This window comes from Vulpes vulpes, chromosome 15, assembly GCF_048418805.1.
Source record: "Vulpes vulpes isolate BD-2025 chromosome 15, VulVul3, whole genome shotgun sequence".
Lineage (NCBI taxonomy): Eukaryota > Metazoa > Chordata > Mammalia > Carnivora > Canidae > Vulpes > Vulpes vulpes.
In genome coordinates this window covers 80019456-80031292 of record NC_132794.1, presented here as the reverse complement: position 1 = coordinate 80031292, position 11837 = coordinate 80019456, and the positions used below count along the sequence as shown (strand labels likewise).

The following is an 11837-nucleotide window of genomic DNA, read 5'->3' as shown; positions in this document are numbered from 1 at the left end:
GAGGTGCATAAAATAAGAAAATGCTGTACTCAGCACATTTTTGGGTGGGTGAGAGTTATGGCCATTTTGCTTTTAATGCCTAAGAAGGGTTATAAATAGCTAAGGAAAAGGGATTTTCCCATATGCTCTTTCAAATACTCACACACACACACACACACATTTTAACACCATGTTGTATTTTTCAGATGGTTTCAAATTCAAAACAAATGAATTACTCAAATGGAGATATTGAATGTGCCAAGTTTTTAACCAGCAAAGAGTTACACTGAAGGAGCTAAAAGCATGAATGTGTGAAGCAGCCTCAGGACACAAACCAGGACTCCGACCCTTGGAGAACAGAGGGTTCCCATGGAGAAGCCATGTTTCTTAATTGTACAGAGCACCTGGCCACAGGATTATGAATATTGACCTTCCCTGATACGTCCAGATGGCTCCTTCCATGGGCAGGGCCAGGTGCCCAACAGTGGAAAGAAGGGGCTCAGGAAAGCCAGGAGAGCATTCTTTAGTTTAAGTCTAAACCACAGACAAGGAAAATCAAAAACTTCTCTCTGATTCAGGGCCCCTCATCTTCTTTTCCAGTAAAAAAAAAAAAAAAATCAAACTGAGAGATATTTCAGGGTTCCACAGTCATAATGTCCTGGCCACTTACAAAGGATTGATCCTTGTCCTAGCAGTTTTCAAAGGAAATCTGTTTTGAAACAATGCTGCCACATGAACAGGACCAAGAGGAAAGATCTGGAAAAGGTGATCTGCTACCCAGGGGCTGCTACACATGCTCAGAGGGCATTTGCAGCAAGATTAACAATGGAAGTATGCATTTCTCCATCCGTCCACTTATTTATTCTTCATTCAATAGCTATTTCCTGAGCGTGTTGGAAGGGAAAAAATGAATGCATTTCACAAATATATATTGACACTTAAGATGTGCCACGCTCTCGACGGGCTGGGCATCAGTAATGAGTAAGACCAGCAAGATTCCTTCCCTGACAGAGCCTGCATTTTGCTGGGGAAGACGGACGATGGACAAACACATAACTAAGCAAGATAATGACGAGCAAGGAAGTAATGACCGAAAAGGCACAGAGGTAGACATTATCTGGGAGAGGCTGATTTGAAAAGGATTGTATTTCCACTAAAACTTGAAGGCTAGGGCAGCCTGGATGGCTCAGCGGTTTAGCACTGCCTTCAGCCTAGGGCGTGATCCTGGAGACCCGGGATCAAGTCCCACGTCGGGCTCCCTGCATGGAGCCTGCTTCTCCCTCTTCCTGTGTCTCTGCCTCTCTCTCCCTCTCTGTGTCTGTCATGAATAAAAAAAGAAAAGAAAAGAAAGAAATCTTTGAAGGTTAGCAAAGAAGTATTTACATAAAGAGCCAGGATGAACATTTTAGCCCAGGGAATAGTAGGAAAGGCCACGGTGTGTTCACAGCACTGAAGGAACCCATATACTGATCTCTTCCCTGTTAGATACCAGACTCAGCAGCAGTGGAATGATTTATGACATTAAGGGGCATTGGAAAGGAACATAGCTTTCCCAGGAGACGATGGAAGCATTCATGCCCTTCCTGGCAGATGAGGGTACGGATTCAGTGGTGGAGATGTTCCAAGGCCCCACAGTCAGTTTCTCTCGGATTGAGACGTTAGGACACTAAGGAATGAAAAGCACTGCTGTGTTGTAATAGTTAGAATGGATTTGACAAGCAAGGAACTTTCTACTACAGAGAACAAATATTGCATTACCTTGCAGCCGATGAAGAAAGGGCTAGAATTTATTCGATTACCAAAACATAGACTCATTTATGGTGAAATTTAGAATTCTAGTTCTACTGAGTTTTATGCTATTTATGATTCTATGTCTGCCAACAAAACGATTTTCAACTTGAAATGTGATCCTGTGTTTGACTGTGGAGCTGGTGCTCTAATGTCTAACTTATTTAGTCCTCATGGCCATATATTAAGGCTAGCTGGGTTTAAAACCCTGGCAGACAAATGCAATCATGGAATGTTAAAAAATACAAACCTATTTCTAAACTAGCAGCCTCTGATCCTACATGTTTTCCTTGGTGCCCAGATGGGGAGCACATTTTAACTGCCACGCATGCTCTCAGGTTTGATGTTAATAATGGGTACAACCTTTGGCATTAGGCCAGGCCTATCCTGGCAGCCATTCTTTGGATAGGCTATTTCCAGCAAAAACGATAGCTTACTAAGCAGTTAAAAGTGAAGTATTCGACAAAAAATCTAAATGTGCAGTAGTTGATAGACTCTCGGCTTAAGGAATAAACCAATTACCCATTCCAAGCTCTCTGAGGAGACACAACTGCTGAATTAGAAATCACAACCAGGAAATGAGAAGCCATTATCAAAAGCAGCTCTTAAAAATCAAAGGAAATATGAGGCTAAGAAAATTCTAAAGTAGGAAGCAAGAAATGACAAGAACCAAGATTTGGCACTTACCCTGCTCCACAGAGCACACCACGAAATAGTATGTCTCTGATCACATCTGGAGACCCTGAGACAGATGGAAAAATCAAGAATCAAAGACCTGAAAGCAATTGAAACTTGAAAAAACAATCAGCAACTTAAACAGCTAGAAAAACTCTAAGTTGGAGATTTTTTTAAGAGGTATCACTCTTCTCCAGGAGCAGGAAGATTTGAAATTGGTTATTTTAAAGATTGACAGAGGGATCCCTGGGTGGTGCAGCGGTTTAGCCCCTGCCTTTGGCCCAGGGCGCGATCCTGGAGATCCAGGATCGAATCCCACGTCAGGCTCCCGGTGCATGGAGCCTGCTTCTCCCTCTGCCTATGCCTCTGCCTCTCTCTCTCTCTCTGTGTGTGACTATCATAACTAAATAAAAATTAAAAAAAATAAAAAGATTGACAGAGAGCAATTTGTTAGCATAAATCAGTGGAAATACATCCTCTGTGTTAAACTCTATAAAGCACCTGAATTTCACCTGCTTATCACATACCCACATTGCTGCTCATCTATTTATAACTTAATCACTTTCCAAGCTTTGGAATATACGTGAAATCAGTTAATTATGTCCATTAAATTGGCTTTTCCTACATTTCAATACATGTGGAAAAAAGATACAAATTTCTTAGCTAAGCTCAACAGACTATACCTCGCATGTCATTGTTATTCAGTGTCATTTACCATATAAATGAATAAGGGCATTTTAAATTTTAAAAAATGCAACCCATTAGATTGAATAAAAGAAATCAGTGCAAACGAGCAAGGTATACAAAAGTTCATTTCTGGGAGCACCCAAGTGGCTGGCTCAGTTGTTTGAGTGTCCGAATCATGATTTAGCCTCAGGTCATGATCTCAGGGTTGTAAGATGGAACCCCGTTTCGGGCTCCACGCCGAGCAGAGAGCTTGCTTAGGATTCTCCCTCTCCCTCCACCCCTTTACACATGTCCACGTGCTCTCTCTAAAATAAATAAATAAATACATACATACATAAAATTCTGTAACCTTAAGATAAATATTAATTTCTTTCTCTCAAACTTATATTAATTTAGTAATTTGTTCAGAAGAAACTCAGTGTAGTGACTTTCTGAAAAACTGAATTGCTTTATAGTCCACTTCCTTCTAGCCTTGTTAAAGTTCTCATTATTCTTAAATCAAGGCTCAGGCTTTGCTCTATTCAGCAAGGACCCCCCAAAAGAGTTTGATTATGTGCCTGGATATCATTTCTTCTCACAAAGAAGGAATTTAGGCAATCTCTTTGGTAGCCCGGAATGGTCAGATGGAGCTGGATACAGAATTCTAGTGTGCTAAGCTTCTTATTCATTTCTGTATATGTATTTCTTGCCTCCCACAAGCTGAGCTTTGCATAAACTTAGTCAAGATAAAATTTAAAAAATCTCATGTGGAGTCTGTCAGGAACGACATTGATAATATATCTGAAAGTTTCTAGCAGGTAACAGAATAAAAAAAATAAAAGTGCCTGCATGGCTCTGTTAAGCTCCTGCCTTTGGCTCAGGTCATGATCCGAGGGTCTTGGGATCCAGCCCCATGTCAGACTCTCTGCTCAGCGGGGTCCTGTTTCTCCCTCTCCCTCTGTCCCTCTGCTCCTGCTCTCTCTCTCACTCATGCTTGTTCACATACACTCTCTTAAATAAGGAACCCATTTTAAGTCTGGTTCCTGCAACCTGGTCCTTTCCTTGAGAGAACCTGGTGAAGATTGTGATCAAGACATTTGTTCTCAGGGCTAATACAAGAGATACAGGAAAGGTCCGGAAATGTAGGGAGAATATGAACCTCAAAATCAAGCCAAACATCATGGGTTCCATTTGTCCTTGGGTGGTGGGAGGGAGGGGGGGTGGGAAAGAAAAAACTGTTTCTGCATTTGCTTCTGCTCTCCTCCAGCTAAGAAACCATGCTGTCACCCACCCTGTCTGACTCTTCAGGTTTTCCAGGACGCTGGTGAGAGTATGGGGACCCAGGTAGCATATCTGTCATTCATCTCTCTTGGAATCAGCACCGAGGAATCGCAGGCCTCCTTGGAATTTGCTTTCTCCCCATTTTGTAATTAGAAGCTGTCCTTTTGTTCACATCAATATACAGTCTATAAAGTATTTTCACATTGTTCACCAAAGTCAATTTACTGAGAGACATCCTGGGGAAAGCATAGCAGGAGACTCGGCAGACCTAACAATCAGGGGTGGCTTCCGTCTGTCCTCAGGGAGCTTGCAGCCTAGTGGGGAGATAGACATGGGAAAATATTCATAAGCCAATGACAGTGAAGAACTGTATGTTGTGAAGAACTATATATTGTAAAGAAAACAGGACTCGAGACACAACATATATTAATTATTATATGAAATGCAAATGAATACAATCCCCAAATCAAGAGGCGGGAGGAAAAATCGGAGCAAAGGCATTAAGCCCTGAATATTGGGTCTCCTTTGGAGCTGATGACAACACACAGGGAAGAGCTTATTCGATTGGAGAGTTACACCGCTGGCTGGTGGGATGGCCCATCGACAATGACATTAGTGACCTTCACATGTCAAGATGTGTAGATCTTCTTCCCTGAGTGGTTCAGTTGTTCCAGGGAAAGACCCTACAATCTCCCACCATGGCAATGGGAGCCTGAGGATATTTCTAGATCAGTTGTTAGCATCTCACTTTATTCTCCTTTTGTCACCCAATTTTCTAATGTGTCTAATGTCTCCAAGTATTCAGCCTCCTTGGCTCAGTTTCCTTAGCAAAAGAAGTCTTGCCTCCTGTGTGGGTGACAGAGGTGGCATCAAGTGCAAAGTGAAAATGTGAGTGCTCTTGTTCAAAAACCTGTGGAAAATGCCATTGTTGTGAAAATTTCTAACATAGAAAGCTTTTCTTTTCTCCCATGATCTGAACTGTTCTGAGGTCATGTAGGAACAATGGATTTGTTGGCAAAAAAAAAAAAAAAAAAGGAATAATGGATTTGAGTTATTATCATTAATTACTTCAAAAATGAGTGTTAATGTAACATAATATTTAATACTCCTGTACTTCTTTGACTAAGTGCTACTCTCAAATCCTCCTTAGATTATCTCAAGTCCTCCTCAGATTATCAATATTTTTATTTATTTTCCTGGAATAGGTTCTCCAGAAGTTTGATAGAGCTTCTGTTGGATAAACATTCTGAGTCCTTAAAGAGCTTTAGAAAAAACTATTTTCACCTTTGTATTTAATTTTTTCCTTAGAATAGAATTCTCATTAAAAATCACACAGAACATGAGAGACTTAACTCTGGGAAACGAACTAGGGGTGGTGGAAGGGGAGGAGGGCGGGGGGTGGGGATGAATGGGTGACGGGCACTGAGGGGGGCACTTGACGGGATGAGCACTGGGTGTTATTCTGTATGTTGGCAAATTGAACACCAATAAAAAATAAATTTATTATTAAAAAAATCACATACCAAAAAAATATAAATAAATTTTTTAAGAATCACATACCAACAACGTTGAAAATATTGATCCATTGCTTTTAGAAATCCTCTCCTGCTTTTGAGAAATTGGATTCTGATCTGATGTTCATTTCTTTATACAGAAACTATCTTCTCTCTTATTTAGCTTTGTTGGCCTCTGGGACGCTTTATTCATGGTGGGTTTTCTGAAATGTCACCACAGTGCATGCATATGTCATACCTGCTACCTTTGTCCTACCTAACACTCACTGGGTTGTTTCAATATGAGGACTCATGTCTTCCTTTCTGAAAATTTTGTCTTCTTTCAATTATTTCCTCCCTTCAAGCCTCTGTTTTGTTTTTCTTTTATTTCCTTTTGCAACTTCAATTAGATAGGATTTGGAACTCTCTTATAAACCTACTATGTCTTAATGTTCCATTAATAGGTTCTGTTTCTTTGTCTTTGGGGGCTACATTTTGGAAGAATGCTTTGTTGCCATCCTCCAGCTTACAAATTCAAATTTCAGCTATGTTGATTCTGCTCTTTAACACACATTTTAATTTCATTGTTCTTATTTTTTCTCCATATCTCGAAAATTTTTAATTTATATATAAAGTACTCTCATGCATTTCTGCAACATTATTTCACATGTTAACATTAATTATACTGATTCTAAAGAATTTCCTGATGCTCTAAACTTTGCTTCCATCCTCTTCATGCAATTTGTAATTTTGATGTAATTTGACAATCCTCCAATGCTACAGATTTTCCCCTCAATGTTTGGGGATCCTTCATTGTGTGGCCATCTTTGTGTTCATTTCCTTGACTATGGAGTAGGTGGACATAGATTTTGGCTGAGTAAGATTTTCTGTGTGTGTGTGTGTGTGTGTGTGTATGCTATTATGCTTCTATTTATATGTATTAAATGAATGGTATCAATCTTCCCCAGTATCTACCTTGGTATGTATTTGGGTCTTTTTGGTGGGTGGATTATTCCACCCCAGGAATGCTAATACTAACTCTGACTTGGAGTAAATTATTTGGCTTTTCTGAGCTGCAATGTTCTAATCAGTAAAATGAGTACAGCATGAGAATAAGGCAAGGATTAAGTATGACTTGCCAATTTGGACACCAATGCCTGGCACATAGAAAATAATAATACAGATGTTAACTGCTGTTTTGGTTGGTTCCTATCAGAACCCAGAGGTGGAGAAATTGATACCCAAAGGAAATTGACTTATGGTAAATTTACTTATGGTAAAATTAGTGATGTGATGGGTGATAGATTTTGATCCAGGAAATTACCCAGTGCCTTGCTCACTGTCCCCTCAGAGAAATCTGCCACTCTCCCTATGTCCGCTATCCTGAAATGTCAGATGGGAGGAGTTCTGAGAACACCATGCATCCCTGCAGTATGGAGTTGAGCACATGAGGCCAGGCCTAGGCAGGAGGAGAACCCTATAACTGTTGGGTATTTGCAGCTTTCTACCGTGGATGGAAACCCACAGCACTCTTCAGGGTTTCCACTCTCTAGGCCCATCTGTTCTGTGTTTTTTATTCTGATTTCCACTGATAGCTCTTGAGGACAGCTGAGCATCTTCTTTCCGCCCAAGAACTGAGCAAAGCAAACTGTAGCCAAAACCAGCAGCTGTTGGTTTGCTTAATAGGGAAAATATCTCCCAGAGCTGCCAACAATTCATGATAGAAAGGGATCGAAGAAGCTTGAGGTTCTTTTCCCAAGACAGAAAGCAAACTGTAGCACACACAAAAAAAATATTCACATTGCTCACTTCAACCCCCAGATTCTGCCATGGGAGACCCCTGCCTTATTTTTTTTAGGTGCTGCCCAGCCATTTGTGGGTGAACCAAGTTGGTCCATAAATACATTTCAAGTGTATCTGCTTGTCTGTGTTCTTTCTACACGGTCTAAAAGTTCCTTGGAGCTGGAGTCGCAGGATTTCCTGATGGCTGGAGAAACCCTGCACCCAGCCAGGATAATGTCCCTTGTCAACCCTGAATATGAGTTAATGCTACCTGATAGCAGCCAACTCTTCAGTTATCATCTTGGCAGATGAGAAACTGGGGCAGGCAAGTCATTCTCTGCCCGTTTCTCACAGTCCTGTCCTATTTCCTCCCTTTTTTATAGTGCCCCCTACAAAACTGAGTCAAGCCAAATTGTACCCTCCCATCTTCCTCCCTCCACCCCTAGCTTACACTTCCCTCTCCAGCTGAGCCTCCAGAGGCTGAGTGACTGCTGGGGGGTAGCAGAGTTCCCTCTCTCCCGGCACTGGACAGAGAGGAAGAGTCCAGCTGAGACTTCTTCTTCTTAAGTGCTTCCAGCCTTGCCTGTTAGAACGGAACAGGCCTGCAAACTGGGGTGAATATGGGTCAAAAGGGAAAAGACAGCTTCCTTAAACATCAACAAAACCTCCTGGAGCTGGGGCCAGAGCCGGTGCATTGCTGCTTCTAGATCAGCTTTTACCCAACCCTAGGCTTGCAGTGGATCAAGAACAGATCCTGAATCTAGGATAAGGAAGGAGCACCAGGACTGAGTCTCACACCAGCCTGGGCTAGCCTGGCTTAGAACTGCTTTTGCAGAGTTCTGCTTGCTGGAGGTCAGCCTGTTTCCAGTCCAGTGCTGTGTGACCACCCTCCCTGCTGTGCCTCAACCCCATTCCCTGGAATTAGGTTTTATCTAAATCTTTCCCTCTTCAGGTAGGATCTTCCTGATGGTGGCCAGGACTTTACATGGTACTAGTGACTACTTCGGGATGGCAACCATAAACTTTCTCTTTTTTCCCCTCCATCCAGGCATCCCCCACTGCCCATACCTATACAGCTTTGACAATTCCTTAGACTGGACCTGAATTTCCACTTGATACCAGGAAGCATAGAGCAGAAAAAAGAGCTATGAGGTCAGGGTTTTGTCAAAGTCCTGACTCAAGGGCAGCCCCGGTGGCACAGCAGTTTAGCGCCACCTGCAGCCTGGGGTGTGATCCTGGAGACCCGGGATTGAGTCCCGCATCAGGCTTCCTGCATGGGGCCTGCTTCTCCCTCTGCCTGTGTCTCTGCCTGTCTCTCGCTCTCTCTGAATGAATAAATAAATCTTTAAAAAAAAAAAAAAAAAAAAAAGTCCTGACTCAACACTTACTATCTGTGTGACCTTGCGCGGGTCATTAACCTCATAGAGCCCTACCTTCCTCAGCAGTGAATGGCAGAACAGAAACTACCATGATGGCTTCCAGGTAAAAAGAGCTCTATGCTGACTAGTTCCCTTTTTCTTCCCACCCCTTTTCTGGCAGGTCAGAGGAAAGGAAAGGATTCTCTTCCACCTCTTCCTGGCATTTTCCCAAGTCCTGATATCCTAGCCGGTTGCCCATTCTGGCCTGGCCTTCTGCTCCTTTCAGCAAACCACCTTGCAGTTTGGGATAGCACCCCTTATCTGTGGTCCCCTCCTAACCCCATAGCGACAGGATCAAATGTGTCTAGCCTCTCCTGCTCTCCCAGCTGAATAAGATCACAATAGAAATCACTGTCCAGCCTTGGGCCCCTCTCATATCATACTTATTGCAGTGTCTGTTCACTGCTGGGGCAACCCTGGCTGTGGGCTCCCCAGGGGCAGAGGCCAGGACATGCAGCCTGCTTCTCAGAAGCACTTATATGTGTGTTTCATACCCAGTAGCTTTCTAGACTGAAAATAGGAGGAATACAATGAAGTCAATAGTCCTGGACTGGAGATCAGGAGTGCCTCAGCTTCACACTCTAACTTTACACAAGTTACCCAAGCACTTTAGCATAAAAACACCCTTGAAATGCTCTGGTAGTCTTTGTAAAAACAAATATGACTACCACATTCCTATACAAAACATCTTTCAACATCTGCCATGACCCTGTGGTCAAAATTAAGCCCTTAATGCAACTTCCAAGCCTTTGTGCATTTGACCACTCTCTGCTTCTCCAGCCTCATGCACACCTCGCCCCATTTCATGCATCCTGTGTAGACTCCAGAATGCATTTTGGCTCAGTGCTCAGGGCAGATGTCTTGTGCCATCAGAATTTCACCAACGCCATTGCCACTGCCTGTATGATCTCACAGCATGACATTGTTCTCCCAGCTTGAGTAACTCCTACTCATCTCATAGGCCTCAACTCCACCATCATCCTTTCCAGAAATCCTCTCCCACATCTTTCCGATTTGGTTTATTTAAGTGTCTTCCCTTTCAACCTGCATGTCCCCTTCATTCCTTCTTATAGTAGTTGGCATCCTGCATGGAAACTGCTGGTTTTCTTGTCTGTGTTCAACACTGGATTGAGAACCTTCAGGTGGCAGGAATGGTGTCTCTCCTTTTCCATGTGGTGTCCCCTCATCCCTAGCAGGGCACAGCACAGGGCAAGCGGACACTCAGTACTTCTCTAATGGATATGCTCTCCTTCTCTAGAATTAAATTTGCCAAAAGGGTATAGGTAAGACTATTACAGATTAAATAAGACTGAGAAGATATGACATCTGAGTCCAATGTATGAAGCTGGTTTGGAACCTGGACCAGGAAAGAGACCTTTGTGAGACAACTGATGAAATCTGCCCAAGGCCTATGGATTAGATTAGTGTCACATCAAGTTAATCTCCTGATTTTGATCATTGCATTCATGTTACATAAGATACTAACATCCGAAAAATTTGGATATACAGAAATTCTTTGTATGCTTTTTGTGTCATTCTTTGTTAAGTATAAAATTGTATTAAAATAGAAGTTTTAAACTGTAAGCAAAATAAAGGTGTAGATTAAGTGGAAAGAATGAGAACCAACTTCAGGAATCCCTTGGAACTTAATTTTCTTAGTAAATTCAACACCAGTTTTCCTTTCCTTCTGCTTTTCTCTGTCCTATAACAGATAGAATCTGCAGGCTAAGGCATGGGGAAGGATTCCTATGTCTGCGTGTCTGCATGAAAAGGCTGTGGGTATTTAAGATGTTGTGGTGTGAGAATCAGCCTCCAAAGCCCTGCTCCGGGCTATCAAACTAGCTAGTCTGCTGGTTTACTGGTGAGCTTCCCATCAGTAAAGGTGGGCAAAGGGCCAACTCAAGGCCACCGGATGGGGGCAGGGCAAATGATTTCCCCTACCCTGGACTTGGCTGAACACTGGAGCTCCTTCCTACAGAGCCGGCTTAGCTTTCAACCTTCTGAGAAGGACAGCGCCTAAAACATTCGTGGGAATAGATTTCACAAACAGGGAAGAACACAAGGAAAGAAAAAGCCCCACACAGCATGTCTACAGCCCAATCCCAACCCAGAGCTGCAGCCCCTGCCTTTCATCCCTCGGCCAACAAGGGTCACCTGCGGCCCCATCTTCACGGTGCAGATGGGACTGTCTGAGTCGAGGCTGGAGCCTTCCCTTCAGAGTGCGGCAGGGGTGGCAGGTGAAACTCCAGGCCTGGTTCATCGGCTCGAGACTTAAAGCTGAGAAAACATTCCCTGCAGGCCTCGGTCAGGCTTGGCGACCTCCATGAGCACAGCGAGGTCCTGCTGCCCTCCTCCATGCCTTCTGAACCGTAGGAGAGATGCTATGCCCTTTGCTCCAACAGCCATAGAGCCACTCATGCTCAGAAGCAAGAGACCCAGGGCCTACCTCTCAGACCCTGGAGAAGAGGAGCCAGCCTTGGCTTGGGTGTTTCGGGTGACATGGTGACTGCTTGCCCATGAGGCTGCCACAAGGTTGTTAAAATAGAATGAAATGCAATCTGGCCCCTGCAACTTCCACCTACACATCAAAGTTCTACCCTATGGTGATTACACAGAATCGGTTTGTTTTCTCTACTACATTGTACTTCTTGAAACATCTGGCAACCACAATCTTTTTCCACCCAAGTCGTCTTCTTTTTTTTTTTTTTCTTTCTTCCAACAGCAGCCCTTTTGGATTAGATAGTTCTGCTCGCTT

General features: G+C 43.1%; 1 pseudogene; it reads left to right on the top strand.

Annotated features, from left to right (window-relative positions):
* Positions 1–1019: 1019 nt before the first annotated feature.
* Positions 1020–11357, top strand: LOC112923360 (eukaryotic translation initiation factor 2A pseudogene; annotated as a pseudogene).
* Positions 11358–11837: the final 480 nt, after the last annotated feature.